Source organism: Chaetodon auriga, chromosome 2, assembly GCF_051107435.1.
Source record: "Chaetodon auriga isolate fChaAug3 chromosome 2, fChaAug3.hap1, whole genome shotgun sequence".
NCBI classification, from domain to species: domain Eukaryota; kingdom Metazoa; phylum Chordata; class Actinopteri; order Chaetodontiformes; family Chaetodontidae; genus Chaetodon; species Chaetodon auriga.
This window is the reverse complement of record NC_135075.1, coordinates 18,270,586-18,284,284: the sequence shown is the minus strand read 5'-3', so window position 1 is coordinate 18,284,284 and position 13,699 is coordinate 18,270,586.

The window sequence follows — 13,699 nt, the reverse complement described above, 5'->3', positions numbered from 1 at the left end:
CGGCATGAACACGGCTCAAACAGTAGTCTCTTCCTTGGCAATGGTCTTGTCGAGCTGTCAGCCTCCTCCTGATGAGAAACTCAGCTCGGCTCAGATGTACCAATAAGTTTGTAGAAACATTGATACGATACGTGTGAAACATACAGATTTAAGGTATCCGTGGTTTGGTTTACGCTGTATTAGAGTTTTCTGGCCTTGGAATGATAGATTCAGAGTATATGAGAGTATTCATGTCAGAACCATTGTTTTTGTAACTAATTATTAGAAGAAAAGAAAAAGAAAAGAAGAAAGACATCCTTTATTCGTCACACACAACATGCACATGCCATGCTTTAGGCGAAACTCTTCTTCCGCTTTTAACCCATCCTGGTAAGTCCTTTCTCCGCGGCAGACCAGGAGCAGTGGGCTGCCAGCCAACAGTGCCGCCCGGGGACCCAATTATTGTGCAGCATGTTAAGCTTTTGCCTCTAAATTTTTACTGGACTCAAAAATGCAGACCGAAAGTCAGGTTGAACAAACAAAAGTAAATGTATTTTCTTATATTCTAAACAAAAAGCACAGTCTCAAGGAACCGAGGAAAAAAGAACAGCACTGGACGTGGCTGGTAGGCACCGAAAGAAGAGCACACGTGAGTGGCAGTCCAAAAACAAAATCCAACATCAAAGTTCAAAAGCACACACGAGGAAAAGACTGGCGAAATAGTCTTGGAGATACACACACAGGGAAACATCTATAGTACAGAGATCAGGACGATCTGGCAATCAGTAGAGCAGACAGCCAAGCTTAAATACTCCTTGCTTAATCAGCCTGATGTGCCACAGGTGTGCAGACGATTAGGCGGAGCCAGCTGAGTGTGGGAGACCACACCCAGCATAAGACAGACAGGGGGACAGACAGACAGACAAATAACACTAAGGACAAAGTGAAAAAGGAAAACACTAGGGACAGACAGGTAGCAGATCCTAACACAGTATGTAAACTGGACAGCATTCATTTTCTTAATACCTCATTAATATTCATGTTTATTTAGGATTCATCAGTGAGATCAATTTAATTTGAAAGAAAACCTTTTGGCTAAAATCAGTGCCCCTTGGTTGTGTGGTTATGCAAGTAATGTTCGCATTCAGCTACTTAGACACAGACTGACCCATAAACCCACTAATAATGTTTTGCCATTTATTTAACATAATATGATTAAAATATATTAGTATCATCATGCTTGGTGTCTTTCCACTGACCCTTCATGCTATGATGGTGGAGAATGTGTGTGTGTGTGTGTGTGTGCGTGCGTGCGTGCGTGCGTGTATATATGGATGGTTACGATGCTAGCGTGTGTTAACTATGACTACGGTCCAGCGCAGGCAAAGCTCATTCCGAGCAGGAAGGGCTCCTCATGGCAACAGCTGCCTGATGTCAGATGTTGAGCAGAGATTGGACAGATGTGGTGATTTGAAGTATGCAGGAGGATTAAGCCTGTAGTCTACAGAGAAATCAAAAATGTTAAGCGAGTGTACAGAGGTTGAATTTAGGCGCTTCGTTTTTGAGCTTGATAGTAGGATAAAGGAAAAAATTACAATAGGTTTAGGGGAAATATATAAACTGAACCTCTGTTCAAAGTTTCAGACAATGTGGAATTCAGTTACTTGACATGTTTGGCAAAGGTTCGATTTGCCTCAGTGGCAACTTGAGACATTTGTTATGCTTTTTATCAGTCAGTAAAACTTGCCATAATCGTGTTTCTTTTGCTTGTCATTGGTTGTGTTTGTCAGACATGCTTGAAGTTCATTTCCAGGCCACGTGAACTCTCGCAGGCTCAGGCCTCGGCATCCTTGGGAAGCTCCATGGACACACTATTGGGCAGGATTAGAGAGGGAGAACGAGAGAGATTCCTAATTGCTCATAATTCCTGTGTGCTGATTATATGTGTCTCAAGCTATTGCATCAGCAATTGGACCCCATGACAAAAAGACATTTTACGGACCTGAGGATTATCCTGTGCAGCAGGGAGAAATGCAGCCGGATTTATCCAATTATCTTCTCTGTGTTGAAATGTTTCTCATAAGCCTCAGGTTAAAGCAGTGGGACAACGAGACTGTATCAGCTTTTATTCAAATTTTTGTCTTTGCAGGAAAATACAAAAACATAAAAAGTCCAGTCTTTTTTTGTTTTGTTTTTTTGTTTTACATATTTTCTCACTTGCCTCTAGTAGTGTTTAGCCCCACATATTTTTATGTTTATATTTTATTTTTTTCATATTGAGATTTCTCCTGCCATCCCAATATGATACAGCTGAATGGAATTCCATTTATGGTGCTTAAACCACTGAAAAATTGTATTTGAAAAACTCAACAGCAGCGTGTCTTTACAGAAACAATGCCCTAGTTACTCACCATAAACCACAGCCCACACTGTGAACAGTTTTCATTGGAGCTACTTTCTACAGTATAAAAAGTCCCAATGAAAGCAGTCCACAGTGCTGCGGTTGCTTTGTAAAAATTTAGCCTTGCATTGCAGCAAATATCATTTGTACTTTTGAACTATGAGCATGTTAATAGATCAAGACCATCACATACAACAAAACACATGTATCTCACGAGGCTGTGTTAGACACAGCGCTCTCAGTGTCACTTCTAGTCAGTCGTGCATTGATGTTGAAGTGGGATTGTGGCCAGTGAACCATGGGATAGTGAGCTTCCTCACTGGCCCACAAACACACATCCAAAAACAGCATTCTGGCCAAAGTTATAACAAGACTTTGCTTCCAGGTTTCTGGTGCCTTTGTCTGCCTTGTGTTTGACATGATAATAGGTGACCAAGCACAAAAGAATAGCAATGGGACCAAGACAGACGACATAGACGGAGTGGAGGTTGAAGCTAAGCGTGTATTTTAAGAATTTTCTTTTTTGTTTCTCTCCCATTGATGGATAGTTACTCTGCACTGGGTAAGATGGGTGTTCTGTAATTAAGATGTCAGAACTTTTCTACCACGAGCTACTTTGTGGCAAAGTTTCAGGCAATGACTGAGTGAAAGCAATGAGGCAAATACTTAATACAGTGTTGAACTTCAAACATCAACGTCCACAAGTCTACACGAATTCATAACTAATGGACATGAGCTGTTGTTTTTCACATGAAATTGTAGGGTCCATCATCATGTATTTGCCTTCACATGGAGATTATTAAATGCCGTCCAAAGCTTATATTCCTCGTCTTCTTAAAGTACACCCAAGCTTAGCTCACACACAGATGGGGGATTTTATTTTGTGCACATAAATGACAAGAAAAACTCTTGGTAAGCCTGTTGAAACCAATGAAATTGTTACAAAATGCAAATAAAGTAAAATGTAAGGAAAAACAATAATCTCACATCACAGATTATTGTTTTGAGATTTTTTTCTGACTAGACCTAGAATGAATGAATAATCAATGATTAAAAAAGCAAAATGAGAAGTTAAAAATGAGATGGTTTTAAAACACTGATGCAGATTTACATATAATCATAAAGCACTAGCAGCCTGGTAACATATGTCCACGTCATGTGGTCATATGTTTTCTCCTGTGCAGAGGGTTGTGCAGTTTATAAAAAGTGAAATAAGTCTGTTCTCAGAGCTTTCACATTTCCTGCATTCATGATGCGTTTAGTCCATGTTCATGCATGTGGCGACGCTTCTTTGGCCTTACATTGTTGTGCTTGGCACCCGATGCACAGAGAAACTTAATCCTGTGTTGCTCTTTTATTTGACCTGAAAATTACCTGTTTCCTTCAGGGCAAAAAAAACTGGGGGAAAATAGTACGAGCCATTGTATTAACAGCTTGCAGCAGCTCAATTTGAGGGAGTAATTCATTTGGCTATGCAGCTACTTTATACCATCTCATAGCTTATTATCCATCTCCTCAAAGTCAGATAACTGCCGTTTTCGCTTCCCAGCGAGACGCTCTGAAATCGTACCAGCACATATAGCATAGCATGATGTAGTCCAGCTTTATCAGCACCGTCTCCAATATCAAAGTGTGTATTGTGATTGAACAGAGAATCCAGGTAGATTTCTAAAGCAGAGAAGAGAGAGACAAAAAGTACTGATAATTAATGGCTGTCACAGGATACGGAGTGGATGCAGAACGATTACAGATGACATATAAATTGCTGTGTAATTTCAGATGCTATGGGCGTCTTCTGTTGGAGCAGGTCTCCTCTTGTACCGCCTGACAGATGATATTCGAATGGAAGTCGAGGCCAGAGGGATAACATGCCATTGTTGAACCATTTGATATGCCAAGGACGTATAATGGTCGGGGCCACATGCAGAGCAGCAGATCAAACACCTTCTAGGATGTCAGGAGAACGCAGTGTAACACAAAACAAGCTCTGAGACCCACATCATTGTACTCTCGTGGACTCACATTGTAGTATTGGCTCTACAGACATTAAGCTATTGACATGTTTCGTGTTAATTTTGTGTGTCAGATGTGTAAATTTAAACTTTTATTTAGATTTATGAAAGTAAGCAACGTTGCTCTCCACGGACTGCATTGTTAACAATCTTGGACACTTGGAATCAACACAATCCAGTTTGAGGGCATTCGTGGTCGCTGATTAGTCAGAATAAGCCCACACACTGTCTATTAGAGGGCCTCATAAAGTTTGCTTGTTTGATTTATGCCTAAACAGCTGCAGAGGTGGCACAGACACCAGCCAGGCCTGACACAAATGCAGCATAAAGGTGGGTGCATTTTCTGGCTCTGTAACACAATCTCCTTTCTCCCTCAGCCACTCCAGATACAGGTTGATGATCTATGAAGGTGATTAGGTTCACGTCAAAGGGAAGACATGCGAGGAACTGGGAGTCTTAGCTTGTTGGAGGTTATCCAAGAATAGTAAAGACTGATGAACTGATGATCTCTGGGTTCCCGGATCATGAGCCTCATTAGCTGACTAACAGCACACCATGACGCTTTGATCAGCCATCAGAGAAACCCGATGGCATAGCTGAACAGAGTTTGACAAATCCATGAAAGTGATGGCTGTGACAAATGTGATGTGATGTGACCCCAGTGTAAACCCAAAGTCTAGTTTATACACGCACTATACAGATGATGTGGCAAAACTACAGAGTCTGAGAGAGAAAATCATAGAATGCACACATTCTGCGTATTTACTGCATGTATCAGTGCAGTAAATAGTGTACCATGGGTTCAGTTTACTATGGATGTGTTAGATTGCTAAAACAAGCATGGCAGAATTTGACCTGATAATGTCGCTTGATCATCAAAGTTATTCAAATTCATCCTGAGGGAGACAAGAACGTAACTCCAAAATTTCATGGCAATTTATCAAAAAGATGTTGTGATATTTCTTTCAAAACCACAAATGTGAACCTCATGTTGGCGCTCCAAGGAAAGTCAGAGGATCACCAAAGGCATTGGGATTCATCCTCCGGGCACCAAGGATTTCATTGCAGTCTATCCAATAGTTGAAGAGCTATTTCAGTCTGGACCAAAGTGGACTAAGAGACCGACATTTCTGTTACAGTTTCAATGCAAGACCAGACCAGATGTGGCTTTTTGAGGTTTCTATGTGATGTTAAATAAATGCAATCCTATAAATCTTTCAGTATCCTAGCATGTGCACAGATGAGGAATAATCCCACATCTAAATCTAATCATAGTGCAATCATTCAGATTTGAACTTTCATAACAGATTCTCGTGTGTGATATAACAGATGCAGCTTCAGCTTTAATGTTCTCTGGCATTTGTATTTTCTCTGTGTGTGAAATTGGCATAAAGATGGCTGCGTGAGATCAGATCAAGGTGTCCTGTCATTTTTTTTGTATAACTCATCAAAGTTGTGCAACCGAAAATCATAGATGAAATAAAGGCACACTCAACGCAACAGGCCTTTTGCAGTTCTGTCATAATGAGACCACAGAGACCAGAGCAGGAGACAAAGGGGAGTGACAGTCCTCATTACCCCTCCAGGCCTGTTTGCCTTGTGAAGCCATCAATCAGGCCCTGCTGACAGTAATCAGTCACTGTTGGGGGCTGGCGAGGCTCTCTGGACAGGTAAAGAGGGTGTGGGACCTGATAGGACCACCCAGTCTGATATGTGATTGAGGGTGGGCTGTGTCATGTGGGTCCTCCTGTTTGGACTGACGTTAGTGGACTTCCACACGCGGACTCTGCAGACTCCCTGACTTTCATTTTCCACTTTGTTAAATTTCAAAATGAAAAAGATTTACCAGTGTGAAAGGCAGAAGAGGGCTTTGAAGAAGTATAAAGAGGCAGGAGTCGCTGTGTTGACACTAATTAGTGAGTGAAAGAACTGGAAAAAGACTTCAAAACCGTCTGAAATTTCAAAGGTAGAAATCTAAGATCGGATGCAACAGGACAGAAGCAACTTGAAAGCGCACACTTATGGATTTGCATGCAGAAGTTCTGAGCTTAGATATTCAAAGACACAGAGGGGGGCTTAACGGACGTGACAGAAGTGCCTGAAGTGAGCGTCAATATACTGACTCCTCATCACAATAAACAGTCTGAACCGGTGATGGTGGTTCATGCTGATTTAACAGCATAGGCTAAGAAGGTGGTTTCAAATGAGGATCAAGAGTTTGTAGAAATATGTTAATTTGTTGCTGTTATATAAGGTCAGATTGTAGTTAGATTCTGGCAAGTGACACAAATTTGGTAAAGGTTTAAGCCCTAAAAATATGAGTTACTTGACTTTTGAGCAACTACAAATTGTGGGAATGTTACTGTGAATCGATCCTGGCTCTCTCTCCGATGATCTCCGAAAACCTTTAAAGTTGAAGGGGTTAAAGGACTTTGACTGTGAGACACTTTTAAATGAATGGGTACATGCATTGTTCTCAGTAAAAGCATCATTTAGACATCTCTTTTAACCAACACCAAATTGCTGGTTCTCTCCAATCCCAAGATAGATGCATTACAGTGGGAGAAACAAATTTTCCTGAGAGCCCTATTGCCAGAATTATGTCTCTCCTGATCTGAAGAAATTCTCAAGGAACTAGACCTCTGCTAGCATACACGCAGATGAGGTTTAACAGGCTCCCATTAAGACACGCACATTACAGCACTACAGTGTTCTCACACCTACGCAGCATTCAGGGACCCGCTGCCCCAAATGGCTGCGTTGTCGTCAGTGCTCTCTCCTGGGAGGTCAAAGTGTCTCGGGTTGAGATCGGCTCTTTCAGCTATCACTGAACGTGTGACGCACTTAAATGCTTAAGGCAGAAAGAGAGGAAATTAAAGGCCAGTAGGTAGATGCAATCATCTTAAACATAAAGATGTAGTTTAGAAATCCCATGCATGGAGGCAGTTTGAGGTCTATGTTTCTGAAAGAGACGAAATGATTCACGACGAATGTCATTAAGACACAGAGACTTCTGTTTCTCTCTAACGTAATGGCTGACTTTGTCATAGAAATGGTTCTTTCTTTGACTGTCTCCAATATTTCATTGATGTCAAGTTAAAATTGCAAGCAGTAACAGGCCGCAAATCCTGATCTTTTTCCATCATGCACAAACATAAACATTAAAACTGATTGGGATTGCAAACCCCATTACATGCAGTAGATAAGCACAAATGGGGACTTTCCTATCACAGTGAAAATCAAGAAGAGTGAATGAGAATGTCTGAGCTCAGATTGTACACAACAGCATTTGCATGTTTCCCAGCAGCCCCATCCGTTCTCATTTGTGTAAGAGTGCAGGCAACATTACAGATTGCTATAATCCCTCAAAGCTGACAATCGTGATATGGCTGTTAATGTTGTCACTGTACTGGTTTGTGCCTCCAGGACAATGAATAATTTGTACAGTCATTTTCACTCCAGGAATTGGCTTCAGCACAGGTGATTGTGTTACAACAATGCTGTCGCATGAAAAAAAATCCCACTGAATGTTGCGAGGCCAAGAACGGGAATGAAAATATCCTGAAGCCAGCTTAGAGTGGATCAAGTTGTAATGTTGGTGAATGAGAAAAGGCAGCAACACCATGTATGGATCTGTTTCCCAACACAGTGCTGATAGCTTTATCAGCTGAAGAAAACCAATGTAAACCTACTGCTGATGAGACTGGCCATGTGTTCTCTGTTTCCTTCCACACAGGGAAGACTGAGTTGAGGAGAGGTTTCGTTCTGGGGTAAAAAGCTGGTGTTGCAAGCACCTTTCAGCACCCTCTGATTCAGCACCACATTTACAGGGCCCCGCTGCACAGGTACTGCCCTGCAAGAAGGCTGAAAAGCACTGCCATGTTTCTGTCGTCAGAGGTCTGTAACCGGGATCCGGCTGTTACAATGTGTACTTGAAAAACGCTTGCGATGTCCTGAGAAACGCAGGTGCTGCAGCAGCAAGAGATGACTGTTCTCATTTGGAAGTTTCCAGAAGTATTTTGAGGAGGTTGCGTGTGTGAATTTTGGTGATTATCCCACGGCATCAATAAGCACAATTTAACTACGAGTGTAATCAGGCTGCAGAGGTATCAGCTGCCAGGGCGCAGGTTGAAATGATGTACATTGACGCAACTGTGCAGGATTAAAGTGGATCAAGAGAGAAAACAATGCATGTGTGAGGAGATGATAGGAAGCAGCTCATATGGTATCAAAATGGGCTATTAGAGGTAACAATGTAATGCACAATATAGCAGCAGTGATTGATGGCAGGGGCGGTTATTTCCACTTCATGCGACGTGCAATAATAAACTGAGGCAGGGAATTGACCTGAAATGATGTTTCATACATATGGCCGCTATGTTAAATTCATCAAACATATTCCCACAGGCTATCATTATTACTGCAAAATGTTAACAACATTACTGCCAGGCATTTCCAAAAATCATAAAAATAAAATGCCAGAATAATTTTTCCATTTCCTCCTGGTGGAACAGACGTGTTACCTGAACATGTCAGGTTTTCCTACATTCCCTCCTGCTAATACTGAATCAGTGTATTACTGTTTCTTTCCTCACCCTCAACCTTTTGCCCACTCAATCTAAGATTACATTAAAAATTAAAAAGTAGGCCATTAATAATCGACAAGGATGACAATCTAAACACCTAAGTGCTTGAACTCCACGAGCATGACAAACCAAATTAGCCAGACAGAACCTGATTCTAGGAAAAGAAGCACACTCCAGTAAATCGATTAGTTTGGGTATTTGGTAAGTAAGTTTCCATTTAACATCAGATGGTCCCACCGTGGTACTTAAACACTTCATGCACCTGGTGGATGTACAGAGTCTAGAAAAATTATCATCCCGGCATGTCAATCTTATCTCGTGAACAAAGACGGAAAACAGAATTACTTATTCAGATAATTACTTTTTAGCACGTCTGTGGCTGGGGATTATGCTGCTGCCGTCGGCCAAATGTAATGTTTTCATATTAGACACATTTGGCTTTGGTGAAAGAATCCTCCTGGTTCCCACCCCAAATACAATTAACATAAATACTCTCGTATCTAAAATATGCTTGTGTCTGGTGGAAGGATAAATATGAGAAGTCTCATTAGGCCATTTGTGTGCAGTGGCACAGGATCCCACCTTGATCGTATACGCCTATACTTTTTTGTCTGAAAGCCAAGTTCTCATTATCTTTTAATCTAACATTTCACTGTCGCCAGATTTACCTGTATGTTGCTTTATAAATTTCAAAGTGAGTTAGCATAGCATGTAGAAGATGACGAAGCTGAAGGAGCTGCAGGAATACTTTACTACACTCACAGGCCAGCCTAGCTTTAGCTGAACTATGTAACTGAACAAAACATAACTGGTTGTTCAAACTTACCTTTAAGTTTTATGAGGACATTCTTATCCATATATAAAAAGTATTGATATTATAAGAGTTTTAACTGTCAATCTGAAACACAAAGTAAGGCGAAAGTGCCGGCTAAAGGCTTTTCAAAATCTGTTTCTTGGTCCAGACTTTGTCAGATATATCGACTCTGGCAGAAGATAATAATGATTCCCTGCGCATTCAAACCAGCTGCCAGGCCTCATGATAGCTGAATAAAACTGATGCGGAGCAGAACTTTCCAGCTTCATGGCAGCAGGGTTGCAGTATAATAAGATTCATGTTTTTAAGTGTGAACAGTTCAGATATGCTTCACTAATCTTTGACAGCTCTCATAGTTTTTTTCATAGCGTGTTTACAAAGGCAGTAATGCAGCAATGTACACGAGGACTGCTTAGCTGTGAGTCATAATCAGCTGCTGCGTGATGACTAAATGAGACAACTGCACAAAACTTGCTCTGATTTGATCTGTTTTGTTGCAGCATCAAGAAAAGACAGAGAATAGAGGCCTCCAGCTGTCTGCTTTCCGTAGGAGCACAGCGCTATCACCTCTGTCGTTTCTCCGTCAGTGCTGGAGTGCACGACCATGACATCATTTCCAAATGTTTTGAAGGTCCATAATGTTCTCAGTGACAGGACTGCCAGTGGAATTGGTTCTGCTACGTGCAACGCTCCAAATGCTCTCAACATAAGCTGCGCTCTGAAGTACGTCCCGGGCCTGACAATCCTGACGACGTTTTCAAGATGACGTTATAGATTAGCAATCAATAACAGGCGTTCATTTTTCAACTTTCACTTGAAAGGATAAGCCAGATGGTGAAGTTTCTCGGACAAGCTTGATTTCCCTACGAGCCTGTGATGGTGTAGTATCCTCTGTTCGCACGGGGTGACCACAGACACATGCTACTCCTTAAGGGAGTGCCTCTACATGGGATGTGTTTTTGATCATTTGTCATAACGGACAAAGACGAGATTTGAGATAACCACACAGTCATCCTATATGTAAGCACATTGTAAAATAATCCATTTCATCTTTAATACTGCATGGATTTAATTTCATACAGAAATCAGCCTTTTAAGGGGCGCCTCAAGGGGAAAAAACAGGCCACACTGGAAAAATGAGATGGTGTGTGGTGAACTGCCTGTCTGTTGGTGTTGATGTGGACGGATGTTCAAAAATCCCAAAATGTACACAAGCCTAATAAGATTTCAACATTTCGAGCATCTTCATCCATCTGCAACCACTTGGTGTCAGAGCTCCATTAAAAGCAACCATTTGATGCTTCTCCCTCCTCCTCCTCCCCTCGTCTCCGTGGACCGACAGCACATCTCAACATCTGACAGTCCTGCTGACTGTGTTCTTCTTCTGTCTCGTCCCCAGACTGCTGCTCCAGCTCCACCCGCCTGCTGCTAAGAGCCGTCCAGCTGGGATAATTGGCCCCCCTGTCCACCTTTTCCTGCCATTCACGCTGCCTGAAAGCTCTCACTCACACATGCAGGAGACACGAACATGGCAGCTCCCTGTGCCCCACCTCTTACTGTTAGGCCTCTCAGACTAACTACACATTCATTTTTATTCCATAGACTGTTAGGACTGGGTAATGGCAACATCTGTCACTGGGAGCTGGGGGAGTCTTTGGGGTCTTCTGACAGAATGGAGAAAAGAGGAATGGAAATTAGTCCACAAAAGGAATGGAGAATGGGCAGATTCCTCCTCAAATAAATCCTTTTTGCCATTTGGGGGGTGGGGGGGGTGGCAGCTAATCCCTCACCCTATGACTTTATTGGAGATCTATATATAAATCATAATACTAAGTAATATTGTTGACACTGTGTTACACAATTCTACTTTATAGGATCTGGGTGGTCCAGTAAACCTTTTCATTATCTAATGGCAGTTTGTGCTGTAATCTGAAATGTGTATTTTTTTATCCCTCTGTGTGATCAAACAGTTTATTCAATTAATAGTCCAGGTCATGAAAAGCAATGTCAATACTGTACATGAAAGTCCGTGTGAAGCTTAGCAATAAATACTCTATTTATATGCAAATACAGAGATAGTGCGCCTAAATCTGTTGCTCCAGAAATGCATTTGATTGATGTCACAGGATATCAGCGCTGACCTACATGAAATTAAAATATGTGATCATTTCAACCTACCAGCAGACTGATAGACTGAGGGGGAAAAAAATAATACAGCGAATATCGAAGTCATTAAAAAGATCTTACATTTAAAGATGTGAGCAAACCTTGGGTTTCAGCATACGTGCAAGCCAATACAGAGCAGTGAACACCAAAATGCTTAAAAGACAAGTAAGCACAGTGGTTTAGAGTAATAAATGTGGTCCTTCTTTTCATCATATTATTGCAAAATCTGCTCAAATTACTGAGAAAGCATATTTTAACATGAAAGGCTTTGCAGTAAAAACATTGGCTCATTTGTCAGAACCTGCGTGGTCTGAAGCATGGAACTGAGAAAAGATATCGCACGCTGTTCACTGAACATTTTCCAGGACTTCAGAACCTTAATATGTGGGAAAGGTTGTGGGAAATCTTAATGACCATCTTTAGACTAAATCAGTAGGAATGCAGATGCAGCATTATATCAAAATAATGAAATGGAGCACAAACATGTGAACTTAAGATGAACAGAACAAGTTCAAACTCAATGCAAGATCATGTTTTCCCCTCCTGAGGGAAGGGTGTGATGCAGAGTGTGAAAGCCTGTTGGCAAACTTAGAGAATGTGATTTAGATACAGGTTCAAATAAAGAGGGGTGGTCTCTTTGAACCCCGACCAGCTTGGCAACAACGGGCTGGAGGTTTCGCTTTCAATCCTTTATCCAGTTCTGCTCCAGTGACTTTCTATTTAAAGAAAACAGTGCAGAGTTGTTACTTTTTTCACCTGCGAGACAGAGTTCAGATTAAAACACTTTAATACAAGTGTGGGTTTCTGAAGTCAAACCCAGAAAGAAAAGATATGGCAAGTCGGTGTGTCCAGGTTTCACTGCAAAAACATGAACCTGAGATAATCACTGCGCTTTGTCGCCAAGCCACAAAACAAGGTTTACACGGAGCTGTGAATCTTTGTTTCCAGTGTGCTCTGTATCCTCAGACTGAGAGACTCCACGTACTGTCAGTCACTCTGAAAAATAATGCTCACCTTTGACGTTTGCCTATTTTGGACCTGGCAGCAGGAGGCATGAAGGCAACATGCAAGCTACCTGTTGGCTGACATGTCTGCAGGTTTAATTGTGCAGGCCTCAGTTTCCTCATTAGGTTACTGTCCAGAAGTAAGCACACAGCATGAAGCACGATCACTCTTGCACAGATGAAAAGATGTTGGCTCCCTGCTCTCCACAGTGTTTGAGTGTTTCTGCTGTTTGTCATTGACTGCAGGCTCCTGAGGCTGCCCGGTGTTCTTGTTACTGTTCCCAGAGGAGCTGGTATGTCGGCACACTAAACCCACGCACTCCTCTACATTCATTGAACCACAGCCATCGGGAGGGTGAGGAGGGCTGGCTCCTTCATATCAGTAAAGGTCAGAGGGGAGGCTTCATGTTCTGACTCCTGCAGTGCACAACTGGGGAACATTAAAGCTGGATCCACCAAGAACTGACATCTTGTCAAAGATAGAAAGAATGTGAAGCGAGTTCACAAGACCAGTCTTTACTGTGTCCATGGGACAAAATCCTAATTGAAGTTTATCATATATTTTTCTTTTTACTGACACTAAATACTAGTGCTGATCATTTCATTCAGCGTTTGTGCTTGGATCTGTCACATCAACATACAACTCATGGTCTCTTGCTGCCACCTAGTGGACACAAGATGCAAGTACAACCTGCCACTCCAGCAGTGAACACTGGGCTCAGAAAACCCATTCAACG